At 40.7% G+C, this 14,210-nt stretch overlaps 1 protein-coding gene across 3 annotated transcripts in view; it reads right to left on the bottom strand.

Moving 5' to 3' along the window:
- Positions 1-14,210, bottom strand: part of LOC137645739 (uncharacterized) — a 542,683-nt gene that overhangs the window by 163,732 nt on the left and 364,741 nt on the right. The window lies entirely within an intron of this gene.

The raw sequence follows: 14,210 nt of genomic DNA, 5'->3' as shown, positions 1-14,210 counted from the left end.
GTTGTCACAAAAGGCTAATGCACGACCACACGCTAACTTGTCCGGGTGCAGCTTTGCCATAAAATCAGAAAACTCCGGCCACTTCGCTAACATGTCTCTGATTTCCGTCGTAGACAGGCGGCCCTCGTCTTCCACCTCCTCCTTGCTACCGAGCTCCTGCAAAACCTCTGAATGTTGCATCTCCTGGAGCTCGATTAATTCCTGTGTCGTGAGCTCTTCCTGATGCTCCTCGACAAGGTCGTTCACGTCTGCCTCATCTACCTCCAGCCAGCCCCATGGACTTTCCAAAAGACACGATTTCATCCACCACAATAGGTTCGGGGTCACCAGGGTCTGTCGTATCGAACCCTTCAAAGTCCCTCTCAGCGACGGAAGATGGCCACAATTTCTTCCATGCTGAATTAAGAGTTCTTTGTGTAACACCCTGCCATGCATCGTCAATAATTTTTAAGCAATGGACGATATAAAATGTTCCTTCCAAAATTCACGAAGGGTGAGATAGGCGTTGTCTGTGATATCAAAGCATTTCTTGAACAAATGCTTCGTGTAGAGTTTTTTAAAGTTGGAAATTACTTGTTGGTCCATGGGCTGGAGGAGTGGCGTGGTGTTGAGCGGGAAATAAGGGACCTTGATGAACTGTACTCATCAAGAATGTCCTCTTCGAGACCTGGAGGGTTACCAGGGGCATTGTCGAGGACCAGGAGACATTTCATTGGCCGGCTTTTCTCGGCAAAAATTCTTTGACTGCCGGACCAAAGCACAGATTAACCCATTCTGTGAAGAAATACCGTGTAACCCAATTCCTGTGTCGTGAGCTCTTCCTGATGCTCATTGACAAGGTTGTTCACGTTTACCTCATTTACCTCCAGCCCCATGGACTTTCCAAGAGACACGATTTCATCCACCACAATAGGTTTGGGGTCATAAGGGTCTGGCATATCGAACCCTTTAAAGTCCCTCTCAGCGACGGAAGCTGGCAACAATTTCTTCCATGCTGAATTAAGAATTCTTAGTGTGACACCCTGCCATGCATAATCAATAATTTTTAAGCAATGGACAATATTGAAATGTTCCTTCCTAAATTCACGAAGGATGAGATTGGTGTTGTCTGTGATATCAAAGCATTTCTTGAACAAATGCTTCATGTAGAGTTTTTTAAAGTTGTAATTTACTTGTTGGTCCATCGGCTGGAGGAGTGACGTGGTGTTGGGCGGGAGATAAAGGACCTTGATGAACCTGTACTCATCAAGAATGTCCTCTTCGAAAATAAGAGGGTAACCAGGCGCATTGTCGAGGACCAGGAGACATTTCATTGGTGGCTTTCCTCGGCCAAATCTTTTTTTTGACTGCTGGACCAAAGCACAGATTAACTCCTGTGAAGAAATGCCGCGTAACTAAAGCCTTGGCATTAGCACACCACATCACTTGCAGTTTTTCTTTTAAGACCCTTTAGCTCTTGAAAGCACGTGGGTTTTCTGAGTGGTACACCAATAGTGGCTTGACCTTACAATCACTGCTGGCATTGGCACACAAGACTAGAGTTAACCGGTCCTTCATGCGTTTGTGGCCCGGTAGCTTCTCCTCTGCCATGATGAATGTCCTCCTGGGTATCTTCTTCCAGAAAAGGCCAGTTTCATCGCAGTTGAACACTTGTTGGGGGATGCATCCTTGTTCTGCAATAACTGAAGCAAAGGTTTTGACAAAGTCCGCCGCAGTTTTCAAGTCAGAGCTTGCTGCTTCCCCATGCCTCACAACCAACTATATCCCAATCGGTTTTTTGAGATTATCTAACCAGCCACGACTGGCTTTAAAGGTTTCTGCTAGCATCCAAGTCTCCCCTCTCTCAGCTGCTTGCTTTTCTTTCAAATCATCGGAGATTCTGCTGGCCTTTTCACTGATGATAGTCTCGGTCTGGCTATCTTCCGCCAACTGTTTCTCCTTTATCCATATTAAAAGAGGCCTCTCCATCTCGTCATGGATATTACTGCGCAGCTTGGAAAGGATGGTTAGTCCTTTGGAAGGCTTGGTGCCCTTTATAGCACCCTTCTGCTTGAGGATGGTACATTTTGTTGATGTACTCCTCTCATATTGGCGAGCCAGCTCAGTCACTCGTACACCACTCTCATGTTTTTAGATTATTTCATGCTTCATCTTGATTGTCATCATACACTTTTTGATTTCACTACACTTGTTTGCACTCGCTTGCTTTGGACCCATTGCTTATTTACTTAATTTTGTACTGATAATTGAAAATACAATAAAAAATACAAACATTACAGCCAATGCTATGAGATAACTATACGCAATAGAGATCCAGCGGGAAAGACTGAGTGATGCTGTCCTGTAGACCAGCCTCTCGTACACTCGGCCACCTGGCGGCCGCATAGGAAATCGTTTCATATCCTCGTATCTCAAATTTCTTCTCGTATCTCTAAATTTGCTAGAAATTTTCCTTGTATCTCAAATTTCTCATATGTTGGGACACCCTTATGTCGAGGTATTACTATATATATACACACACATTAAGAGGGTAGGTAGGGGATGGCTAGTGGTACCAGCCACCTCTATATATACTCACGGAGTTGTAAACTAGTAACTTTTTCTTTGTAGATAGGACTTATTGGGGGACAGGTGATGGCGGGACAATTTGTTTAAATAAATCAAGGTTTGTATTAGTTGGGGAAAAATACAAATTACCTACGAATTTATCATTTGTTCACCAATCTAACAAACCTTCAGTGATTTATATATGCATTGCCCCCCCTTAGGTGGGTGGATAAGTTCGACTACTGGTATAATCATTGACTCAGGTTTGCCTAGTACAGTATTAGACTGTAATCGTGGGAAACCTGCTACCTCACTTATCAATACAAAAGGGAATAATAGCAGCCTGAGCAAAGTGGATGTGAGATATAGCATATGAACATTTATGTAAAAATGTTCTAAATAGGAATCTTACAGATAAAAATAGATGTTTCCCGATATTTACCTTGCGGAAAGCATTGGGGACGTTGACAAGTACATTAACATAAATTATACTAAGCTACAGAATGGATATGGTTATTACCTGCTGTAGTTGAAGCCAGCTTGCTTAGGGATTCATGGTGCTGCGCCCGAAGAGAGGGAAGAGAAAGAAAGGAAAAAAGGCCAGAAATACTTTGTATTCCTAGACTTAACCCAAGTAACTAATACCTTCAACCAACTGCTACCTGTCCAATAAGAAGCCCGAGGTACTTTGAACCCCTTGCTGAGCGGCCACAACAGGAACGATATTTTGTAGGTAATGAGCAGTAAACATAGTTTGACATTTCCAGACAGCTGCTTGTAAAGCTCGCGATACGGAGAAGTTGCGTTTGAAAGCCAGGATTGTACTGATACCCCTGACATCATGAGCTCTAGGTCTACGAGCTGGAGGATGTTCAGGATTGATAGCCCAGTCAATGACCTTGCAGGGCCAGGGTTAAACAGAATTTTTAGTGATCCTCGTTTTAGTTCTACCCGAGCTAACAACCAATGATGGTAGTTGAGGTCGGGTTGCTGCTGTAAGCTTAAGGTAGTACCTAAAACTTTGTCTGGGCATAGTAACAATTGATCTGGATCATTGGTTACAGAACATAGACTCTTAATCTGAAAGGGTCTAAATCTGAGATCCAGTATCTCATGAATTTGAGTCTTTGCAATTAACTTAAGGACGAAGGCGTCGTACGAAAGACCATGAAGTTCTTTGACTCTTTTACCCGACACTAAAACGAGTAGGAACACCATTTTCAAAGTGATACTACCGTCTGTTGCAAGACGTAAAGGTTTGTAGGGGGCTCCTTTCAAGGACCTCAAGACACGAACCACGTTCCAAGGAGGAGGTCTTATCTCATAACTTTGTGAGTAGAGAAAGTTCCAACAAAGAGGAAAGGTCCACCGGATTCAGTGTAAAGGCTAGACTTAAGGCTGAGCGATAGCCTTTCACCGCCATTGAATGGTGTTTTTCCTCCCAATGATAAATCAGAAATTCTGCTATTACTGGAACAGAGACATCGAGGGGAGAGATCTCCCTTCCATGACACCAACCACAAAAGACGTTCCATTATACTGAGGCAGAGGAGTGTTGTAATTGACCAGACATCCGTTTCACAGCTTGTTGTGAAAATCCTCTCTGAGAAAGGAGATGCTTGATAGTCTCCATGCACGAAGCTGTAGAGATGGAATCGGCTTGTGAAAGATATCAGCGTGTGGTTGTTTGAGTAGATCGGGTCGTGGGGTAGTTCTCCCGGGAGATCTACGAGCACTTGCAGAAATTCTGGGAACCACTCTGTCTGATGCCAAAGCAAAGTAATGAAGGTCATCAGTAGATTCTTGGAAACTCTGATTCTGTTGAGCAGTCTCATTATCAGACAGAATGAGGGGAATGCGTGCAAGTCGATGTTGTGCCACCATTGCTGGAACACATCTTGCCATACAGCTTGAGGATCCAGGACTGGAGAACAGTACAATGGAAGCCTGCATTTGAAGGGCGTTGCAAACAGGTCCACTGTAAAAACCCCACAAAGTCAGGGCTTTTTTCGCTATCAGAGGATTCAAAGACCATTCAGAGACCACTATCTGAGTTGCCCTACTCAGGTTGTCCTCGAGCACATTCTTCTTGCCCAAAATAAAGTCAGCTGATAGGGACACCGAATGATCTTCCGGGCATCGAAGAATCTCTACTGCAAGATGGCATAGGGGCAGTGAAAAGATATCTACTGTGGTGTTGTCGCTCATCAACACCACAGAGTGACCCACCAGTAATTGATGGAACTGCTGAAGAGCTAGGAAGACTGCTCTCATCTCCAAGAGATGTGTTGGTACCTTTCAGACTCAAGACCATATGTTGTCGTAAGCTCCCTAACCTTCCTTTGATGCGTCTGTGAAGAGCAACAAGATCAGAGGGGAACTATTAGATCTTGGCCTTCCGGAGGTTGTCCTCTGCCGTCCACCAAAGAAGATCTGTCAATTGCTTCTGTGATATGGGGATCAGTTTGTCTAGGGAATCCGATTGCTGGTTCCACAAGTTTTCAACTGACAATGTAGGGATCTTGTCCTCATATGGCTGTTAGGAAATAGCCAGATCAGGGAGGTTACATGGCCTAGGAGGCTCAACCAGCGTCGAGCTGGTAGAATCTCCGGTCTGAGGAGGGGCTTTGCCGCTTCTTTTCGTCTGAAGATTCTGTCGTCTGATGGAAAGACTTTATGAAGGTTGGTGTCTACAACCATGCCGAGATAAACCAGCCTCTGAGATGGAAGTAGAGAAGACTTCCAGAGATTTATCAAGATTCCCAGATCCTGACAAAACTCTGGAAACTTGTCTCGGTAAAGGAGAAAGGTCATATCCGAGTCTGCAAGAACTATCCAGTGATCGAGATAATGAAGCAGACAAATGCCATTTCTGTGAGCCCAAGATAACACCAGGGGAAACAGGGTGTTTGCCCTGGTGTTGAGAACCTAAACAGAGAACTTTAACTGGTATTGAATGTTCTTGTGTACAAACCTGAGATACCTCCTTGAGGCAACTCGTAATAATTATATTGATTCATCATTTGGTTCTTAGGCAAAATGACTAAGTCCCCAACACACCCATAACAAAAACTGGCCCATACCATGAGACTCGGAGGGTGTTTTACAGTCTTTTGTGTGTACTGGGAAGATGAGCGTTCGACCCAGGAGGACGATAGACACGTTTAGCACCACTTACCGTAACAAAAAACGTAGCTTCGTCGGTCCATAACACCTTCTTCCACTGTTCAATATCCGAAACTATAAATTTTTTGGCAAATTGAAGCCGACGGCTCCTGTGGCGCTCGGTGAGCAGCGGCTTCTTGCGAGCCTTGTAGCTGCGCAAAAGCAGGTCGTCATGGATGCGCTGCTGCACAGGCCTCAAAGACACATGACCTAACAATCTCGGGTTCCTGGCTTTTATTTCTGGGGCTGATAATGAAGGATCAGCCTTCAACTGGCGATGAATAACCGTCCAGGCTTAGGGGCGGGGACAGGGATACAAGCGCCACCTGAATCCTGAATACGCTTGACTCAACGCTGCACTGTACGCACTCCCAAGCCTTTCTGTTTTGCTATATTCTTTTTGCTGATACCTTGCTTGTGAAGGTCTATGATAGCAGCAATCTCCTGTGGACCAACAATACTCCTTAACATCATATACACTAAAAAAAAAACACACAAAAAGTATAATGCAGCGAACAAAGGGGTCCAAGCGCGGAGCAAAAATAACACACATCCACTCGCCACCACTACCCGAGAGCAACTAAATCGTACTGGTGACTCAGGTGAAGTGTTGCCAAGCTGTACGATGCTGCCACACAGCCGCCCTTAATTTGAGCTTAGTAGAGAAGGTTTTATGGGGTACTGTCAAAAAGTGCTAGAAAACAAGGCGTCGCTATATATATATATATATATATATATATATATATATATATATATATATATATATATATATATATATATGTGTGTGTGTGTGTGTGTGTGTGTATGCATGTATATATACATAATGTATATATAATATATACATATATATAAAAAATAATATATGAATATAATATATATATATATATATATATATATATATATATATATATATATATATATATATATATATATAATATATGTATATATATGTATATATATATATATATATATATATATATATATATATATATATATATATATATATATATATATATATATATATATATATATGAAAAATTTTGCACATTTAGATGTGTTTTTCATATTCAACTAAGCCATATATATTGTTGATACATTAATGTCTGGATTCTCTTAACAACCTCGGGATTGGAGCCCCAGGCGAAATCACACAAAGACAAGAGCTTATGACCGGCCGGGAATCAAACCCTGGTCGGCAAGCTTGTAGAGACAGTGACTAAACCACTTGGCCACTAAGAAAGATAAAATTCAATGACAATTCTTCTGTACTTACACCTGTCGAATTCAGGTGTTTTGTACTTAGAATTGAAATCAACCCATCTTCACCATCGTAGCTAATTGGTAGTTTGTTACTAGGCATTCGATTAATGATAAATTTTGCACATTTAGACGTGTTTTTCATATTCAAATAAGCCATATATATTGTTGATACATTAATGTCTGGATTCTCTTAATGACCTCGGGATCGGAGCCCCAGGCGAAATCACACAAAGACAAGAACTTGGGTTGATTTCAATTCTAAGTACAAAACACCTGAATTCGACCGTTGTAAGTACAGAAGAACTGTCATTGACTTTTATCTTTTTTTGTGGTCAAGTGGTTTAGTCACTGTTTATACAAGCTTGCCGACCAGGGTTCGATTCCCGGCCGGTCACAAGCTCTTGTCTTGGTGTGATTTCGCCTGGGGCTCCAATCCCGAGGTTGTTAAGAGAATCCAGACATTAATGTATCAACAATATATATGGCTTATTTGATATATATATATATATATATATATATATATATATATATATATATATATATATATATATATATATATATACATATATAATATATATACATTATAATTATATATATATATATATATATATATATATATATATATATATATATATATATATATATATATATATATATATATGCATATATAAATATATATATATGCATATATAAATATATATATACATATATACATACGGTATATATACAGTATATATATATATATATATATATATATATATATATATATATATATATATATATATATATATATATATATATATATATATGTCCCATGTCAACGGATAATGAGACATGGACATCGGAACATGGGTTTTTTCACTTTATTACAAAAAGGTTCGTGAATACACTGTGTACAGCCAATACTCTCAGGTGAGTACCTTGTCTACCGATTGCTCAAATGGTACTGACTACCTCTCACAAGCACGATGCAAATCTTGCTCTCTCAACATGCTGAATTGTTAGGTTTTGTGGAATTCTCCACTGTGATGGAAATATACTGTCACATTATGATTCTAGGGACACGTCATTTTTAATAGAGTTCAGTGATCGTGCCCTCCAATATATGACACTCATAGTACTCTTAAACATAAGATGCAATCTTGCCCTTTCAACATGCTGAATTGTTAGGTTTTGTGGAATTCTCCACTGTGATGGAAATATACTGTCACTTTATGATTCTAGGGACACGTCATATATAACAGAGTTCACTGATCATACCCTCCAATTTATGACACTCATAGTACTCTTAAACCGTTCATTCAATTCACTATAAAAAACAAATATTTTGCATACAAGAATTAGGACATTACTCAACCCACTCCCCCCACAAGCTCCACACTCCGGGAGGAGGTGCGCACTCGCCCTCACTAGTCTATGATATATGGAGGACACTCCGACCCAGAATAGGCATGGCTTGTACTAAACAAAAATGCAAGACAAAATATATACATAGCAATCACCCCAAAAATTAACACGTCTTCCACAAAAAAATAAAAAATGAAATATTTCATGTAAAAATGTGCAAAATATGAAACAAAATAATTTAACTCATTTCTTCTTATGACATCTGCCACTAAAATACAGAATACCCAAAGTGGAAAAAAAAATCATATCAATATCAGTATTACACAACCTCATCAATAACCTCCCTCTGGTTGCCGGCAATACCGGCCTTTTGGGTGGGACAGGGGTAGGAATAGATATTCCTTCATCCCTCGATTTTATTTGTCCGGGTTTACGCCACAATTTTGCAACACAACTCACCACTACCGTATCACCATTTTTTTTAAATCACTATCACACTTGCACTTGCAACTTTTCAATCGGTGGCCAATAACAGTTCTCCCGAGAAAATCATTCATCTTCCCGCCCTTTTCTTATGATTTCAAGTATAAGGTATTCACATCTACACATTCTCTAACACTGCCTTTAATCCCACAGGCACTTGCCCTTCAGGAACCACCCCCATCCCAGCAACCAGGAATCATATAAATACATGAATAATACAGCATCCACCTGATGGATCTTACCTGACCTATTTAACTTCTCTGTTTGTTTTTGGGTTCACTCAGCAGTATGTCATATGTATTGCTACACTCAGCAAAATTACCACAACACTTTACGTATACATTAAGCACCAACATAAGAACACATTGTTATCATCAAGTTTATTTAAAACATGTCAAAACAAGAAATGAGGTCTGCTCAAACCACAACAACAGCAAAGAAAAAAAATTCTACTCATTAACTTGGGAAATGTCACGTATGCATGGGTGAGGAAGTACACTCTGATACTTTTAAAAACTACCTCTTCAGGCACCACATGTAAGTGTGCCTGAAGATGTTCAGACACAGCGCCATTAATAATGCTTTGTATCACTACTGTGTTAGATTTAACCATCTTTACTCAGTACAGACCCAAATATAATGGCTCTAGTTTGTGTTTCCAAGATTGTAATCGTTTCAAAAACACAGGATCGTCCACAAATACTTTTACCGGTGCAGTTTTGAACCGACCATCATACTTTGAGCTGTGTTTTTCATTAGTTCTTTTCAAAAAACCTTTCAGTGGTGTTCATCACTCTCCTTAAGAGATTTAGTAAATAGACAACGGTCTTGTTCAGTTGAATAATTTGGCAACTGTTGAGAATTAATCAGGACCATATATGGTAACACAGGATCCTGTCCATACACTAAAAAGAAAGGCATGTCCCTGAGCGAAGCATTATATGCTATGTTCAAAGCTAGCTCAGCTGTAGGAAGCATGGCATGCCAATGAAGGGGGTCATCAGCCACAAAGTAACGTAAAATTCACACTACTCCCCTATTATGCAATTCCGCTAAGTCATTAGCTGAAGGCCTGTATTAGGTAAGTGTTCTATTTTCACCAAGTCCGTGACCTATTTCACCACCTTATTTATAAACTTGAGACCATCATCACATATCAAAATTTTCGGGCAACCAAACCTAGTAATGAAAGAGCACAGCGCCTGGGCTAATGAATTTGCAGATTTATCCAGCATTGCGTAAGTATGAGTGTGCCAAGTAAACGCATCCACAAATACACATATATACTTATGTTGTGCTAAACCAATAGGAAATGGTCTTACCACGTCCATATGCACCCTATAAAATTTAATAGGAATCACAGGCCACTTTCTGGCTTCCGGGACAGTGTTTTTATGTTCTTTTATATAGTTAAAACCATGACAAAATTTTATATAATTATCTATAGATTTTTTCACTCCTAACCAAAAGAAGGATTCACGTGCTCTCCTTAATGTTCTATCAATTCCTAAATGCCCTGCATACAGACTTGCCTGTACAATGTGGATGGCTCGATTAATTAAAGAAGGAGGAAGAACAACCCATGCACGAAATTCCCCTCCCCTCTTCTCGTAAGCACAATATAAGATATCATTCTCTATAAAAAAAAATTATCTCGAGGCACATTAAAAAATAATGGATAACTCTCCAATTCCCCTTTAATCACTGCTTGCACTCTTTCCATTCCTCTTTTTTCTGTCCCTCTCGGGCTTCTTTTATGTTCCAACCTCCCAAGTCAATTAAACCCGCATCATCAGGGCATTCATTCTGGACACCTCTAGTCATGTCCTCGCTCACCCAAATATATTCACCTTCACCATTCCCATCGCTCTGTCTCTCCCTCTCTCTCTCTCTGTTCAACATCTCTAACTCTCTCTCTCCCTCTCTCTCACTTGCTGATCCCATTTTCTAATTGCTCCTCGTGTGAATTTACATCCCATTCTCTATTTTGATAGGGGTCTTCAATATTTTGGTTACGTTCTTCGTTCCTCTTTAGTGCCCTAGTTGTTACTCCTATTACTGCACCTCTATAGAGGGCATCAGCTACCTTGTTAGCTTTACCTTCTATGTAGTGAAAACCGTTTTAATACTCTAAAAATCTTTCAATCCCTCTCGCTTGTCTATATGACAAGTCATTTTTATAAAATAAGGGGCGATGATAACTCAGCAACTCAATAGACTGACCTAATAAAAACAACCCTCTCTAGAACCCAAAGAATAGCCTAAGCCTCTCGATCGAATGTACTATAATTCTTTTCTGCTCATTCTAATGCCCTGGAAGTAAAACAAATGGGTCGATCTCTACCTTTATCATCTCGTTGAGAAACTACACCACCAATAGCTAGGCTACTAGCATCTGCTGTCACTAAAAACAGGCGATCAAATATAGGATATGTGCATAAGACATTGCTAGTTAACGCAGCTTTCAAATGATTAAAGGCTCTTTCTTCTTCCACTCCCCAAATTATTACTTTTTGTTTCTTTAAAGCATCTAAGAGTCTCGCTATCTCTTCAAACCCCTTATGAATTTACTGTAATACCCAGCGAGCCCAAGGAACCCAGCTACTTCCTTAGCGGTACGTGGCCTGGGGAAGTCTCTAATAGCTTCTACTTTGCTGGTGAAGGGTTGGATACCTTCTGGCGTTATTATGTGACCTAAAAATTCGACATGTTCACAGAAAAATTTGCACTTTGACAAATTTATTTTCATACCATTATGTCGCAATGCTTCTAAAACTTTACGAATATTATTATTATGTTCTTTGGCCGTTTTCCCTGTAATTATGATATCATCTAAATAAACCAAAACACTGTGTCCAATTAAGGGAGACAAAACCGCCATCATTACTCTAGAGAAATGACTTAGAGCATTTCTAACGCTGAAAGGAAGAAAATTGAACTGAAATAGTTGATCGTTAGCTATAAATGAAGTTTTACATTTACTGTCTTCCTGAATGGGTATTTGATAGTATCTGGACTTTAAATCAATAGTTGTAAAATATTTACTATCCCGTACCTTCACAAATAATTCTTCGATCAAGGGCAATGGAAATACATCATCCTTAGTGACTGCATTCAACTTCCTATACTCAACACACAATCTTACCCAGCCATCCTTTTTCCTAACAGCTACAATTGGAGAAGCCCAGAGGGATTCGCTCTCCTCGATTATCCCTTGTTCCCTTAATTTACTAATTTCCCTTTCTATCTCTCCCTGGAAATGAATGGATACCTTATAAGCCCTTGACCTGATCGGCTCCACTTGCCCAGTTTCAGTGATAAAAGGAAATTGATCAATCCTCCCGAGTGGCTCGTCTCCAATTGCAATTACATCGGAATAATTATCAACAATTTCACTAACTACAGGTTAATATTCTGGCGGACATAGTTTTCGCACTTGCATAATCAAGTTCTGAGTGCCTTCGTCTGTGCGGGCTGGAGTTGTGGCTCCCAAGATCCCACTATTAACAATTTCACATAACTCTAATTCACACACGGAATCACTTCCTAACACAACTCTTTTATTTGACAAATTAGCTATCGTTATATCAGCTCTGTTCTCTTTTATTTCTGATAAGCCCTCTAACACTACATATGCCCAATTGTCATGGGGTTTAACAACGACCTTGGTTCCATCCGGAAGAGGCTGACATGGAGTCACTCATATGCTCTTAAGTGTCTGGGGAGACAACACTCCTCCTCTTTCAGGTACAGCTGTTACTTTACTTAATCGTCTCTTTGTGCCCGCACAAGCACTTACTCTTTCAAGACTTTCTATCAGCGAAATGCACCCTCCTACTTTTACTGTTATTGTATCTTTTTCCTAATAAATGCTTATTTGATTACCACTGATAAAATCAATCCCTAATATAGCCTCGATTCCTGGAATTCCCAAGGTGGACAAGACAAAAAAATCACGTGTAAACTTCACAGATCCCACCTTAAAGTTGACGATCGTTGTACGCCTCATGCGTAGTTAATTTCCTCCTGGCGTGTCGAGGATGATGGATGCCGCTGACTGTAGTGGGTTTGAGGAGAATCTTTCTTCAATCAGTGAAATGCTGGCTCCTGTGTTGATCAGCGCTCGAAGGTATTTATCCGGTAGGTTAATCCTAACTGCTAACATTCCTAGCCGCCCATTAGGATATATTGGGCACAGGCATACGACCTCGCTTGCAATGCCGCTGCTCCCTAGTGCTGCGGGGGTGAGGTTGGGGGTACTGATGGAGATCCAGTGCCTGCTCTACCAAGTCCGTAGCCGTTTCTCTCACCACTGCCTTGGCTGCTGCTTCTGATGTCATGCAGGGGAGGGACATCGATCTCCCTCGCCTTCCCCTTCCTCTGTTTCCTTTTCCTTGGATGTTGGGCAGGTGGGTGGTGTGCGTGTGCTCCAGCCCACCCGCCCCCGCCGTTTTTTGCTAGGCACTCTCGAGATAGATGACCGTAGGCCTGACAAGTGTAACAGCGGGGGAATCGTTGGGTGGGGTACTCCACTCATCGGTGCCCCTCTCCCCCACACTGCCAACATCTGAAGACTCTTCTCACCTGCTGACTGCATTCTCCCCTCCTCCGCTTTGGGGGTTGGTGAGTGCCTCTCATGGCTGCTAACTTCTCGGAATTGGGGCAGTTATTCTCAGTCATTTTTTCTTCTGGCAAACTGTCTAAAATTTTTTGTATCGCCATCACTATCTCTGGTAACAAGCGATTGTCATTGGACAAATAACTACATAAATGTGGGTTTACTAATCTGCGAACATGTTTACGGGCAATTGATTTTTTTATCGTTTTGGGAGATTGGCACTCCTGGTAGTTAACGAATCATAATCTCGAAAAATGCAAGTTGCAAAACTAAGAACGGGTTCACCTTTCCGTATTTTGGGAAAAGCATATTTCTCAATTAAACGTTGTTTTATTTCAGCATAACTTCTTAAACTGTCTTGTGGCCAACACATTACCTCCATTGCCGGAGCACCTTCCAGCAATCTAATTACTTAAATAGCTTTTTCTCTTTCAGCCCACCCATATGTGGCTACTTCAATGTCTCTCAAAAACACTTCAATCGATTGAAACCCTTCATTTGGCTGGTGATCATCAAATAGCCTAACACTTGTCTGGAGTTCTGGCCGTTTCAGAACTATGATGTTATCTTCACTCGGCTGTGCATGTGTACTTTCCCTTGTATGCGTTTGAACTTCGTTTACGTACATCGGATATGCTGTGGTTGCGCGCCACTCCTCTTCTCTTTCAACTAAGACTCTGTTCATTAACTCTGCTAGGTTATCTAACTTATTTTCTAATTCTTGCGTTCGTAATTCCTGTTTATATTCTTCATCGGCATTGCTATAACCTACTGCTCCTTCGTTTTCATC

The sequence above is a fragment of the Palaemon carinicauda genome, chromosome 8 (genome assembly GCF_036898095.1).
Source record: "Palaemon carinicauda isolate YSFRI2023 chromosome 8, ASM3689809v2, whole genome shotgun sequence".
Taxonomy (NCBI): domain Eukaryota; kingdom Metazoa; phylum Arthropoda; class Malacostraca; order Decapoda; family Palaemonidae; genus Palaemon; species Palaemon carinicauda.
The sequence above is the reverse complement of the archived record's forward strand: the minus strand, read 5'-3'. Positions and strand labels throughout refer to the sequence as shown.